Genomic DNA, 2,110 nt, shown 5'->3' on the forward strand with positions numbered 1-2,110 from the left:
ACAAATAATTATTGCCAAAATCACAGCCTAGTCGGTCTTTCATCGAGTAACTCATAAATATCTTTAGGAAGTGTTAACTTTGTTTTATTTGTTTTTTAAGTCTATGACTGAATGTTTCAGGCTAATTTTAGAATGTTTTCTTATCTCATGCGGTTTATTGCCTCACATGCACTCAACAGTTGGAGCAATTTCTAAAAGTCTGATGACAATCTACAGACCTGTGTTTGTTTATCTTTCAAGTTCTTGTAGCCCTGTAATAACCAAAAGGAGTAAAATCATAAGGCTAATTACACGTTCAGCTAAAGCAGATACGCTCTTAACACATCACACGTGTATAAAAAACATAATTCAATGCGTTCCTGTTCAATAGAACGAACGTCTCGAGTGGCATATTTTGACTCGTAATTCCCGCTTGGCAACAAGTAACCCTAACGAAGAAGGCTGGAAATAGATTGGAAATTTCGAAATCTTTCATGTGTGTTCGGATTTTGGTTTTACTCTCACCATTTCAAAGTAAAGTAAAAAGTTCGGCTTGGAAAGATAGGGGATGAATCATGCCAAAGAAATAAGCAATAGTTTATCATAGCGTAAACCAAGAAAAACCGCTGTTTAATATTTATAGCTAACATGAAATATATGAATGGTAGAATTTAAAAAAAAATTGAAAACCACATTTACGAACCTGATAAACTTCAACCCCTTCAAGGGATCCATCTTTCAAAAGCACTATAGGATTTTATCAGTATTTTTTTTTAAAATGCGAATTTAGTTTACTATAAACTATTCTTGTCCTTTGTCCTGATTTCGAGACGACTATTTTGGTATTCACAATTTCGTAACTATGCTATAATTGTATGTTCTTTTGTTAAGCGTTTTGACATGAATATTGGTATGAGTCTTCAAAACTTTATATCTTTTACCCTTATATATGTATGTGTGTGAATATTTAAAAGAACACTGGAATATCAGACTATTCCGTTTTTTCTGTCCTTTACTAATTTCTTCAACCAGTTTCGTGATTTCAAAGGTCATTCTTCAGGAGGTAATTTTACTGAGAAAATAAAAATAAATTCTCAGTAAAATTATATACCTATTTCGTGACCTCAAAGGTCACTCTTCAGGAAATAATTTTACTGAGAAAAGAAAAATAAATTCTCAATAAAAGCACATACCAGTTTCGTGACTTCAAAGGCCACTCTTCAGGATGTGTAATTTTACTGAGAATATATTTTTTCTCAATAAAATTATTTCCTGACGAGTGGCCTTTGAAGCCACGAAACCGGTTAAAGTAGGTAATTAAGATATAGAATAAACAGTTTGATATTTCAATGTGGTATTATTCGTATCCATAGGTGAATAATTTTATTGATGTTTATAAATGGAAAAATACCGGATTACCGCAAATGTGAAGTTAAAAAATACCTAGAATTTATCGCAAAATGTTTTGTATTATGTGGTGGCGCCAGCGTCTCATACGAACCTGTGAACAGCAGCTGTGAAATACATCAAACCCTCAAAATCTGTTTCTGGTGAACACAGCTCGTCTCACAACACCTTGACTACACGTACGGTCAACAGCTTAGTTTCGGAAAGATATATTAACAAAACTAACTTTGTTGTAATAGCAAGGTTACCGTAACCTAGCGGAAGAGTTAAGTAAATAGCGCTGAGTTCCTCGTCACCCAAGCACAAACAGAGGGGTTAGAGTTCCAGTTTGTCCTCATACTCTCTTCCCTTACAGATGAACCCTCTTGGTTTTGAGTGCATTAAACCCTTTGGCTATTTCAGATCCCTCACTTGTGTTTTCATCCGCCTGTTTATTTCTCTTCGTCGCTTTGCGAATAAATATTGAAAATATAAAGAAAGGCTAACATCTAATACAAGCTCTGAACATGAGCTATTCCGCGATACTCAGTATGGGGGAAAAAAAAAATTATGACGTAATGACAGTACAAATTTAATTTATGACATTCATTATACGTATACTTATAATAAGGATTAATAGAAAATATAGGGCAATTCACTTCATGATACGGCCCAACATGGCCAAGCGCGTTAAGGCGTGCGACTCGTAATCCGACGGTCGCGGGTTCGCATCCCCATCGCGCCA

Source organism: Tachypleus tridentatus, chromosome 12 (genome assembly GCF_004210375.1).
Source record: "Tachypleus tridentatus isolate NWPU-2018 chromosome 12, ASM421037v1, whole genome shotgun sequence".
Lineage (NCBI taxonomy): Eukaryota > Metazoa > Arthropoda > Merostomata > Xiphosura > Limulidae > Tachypleus > Tachypleus tridentatus.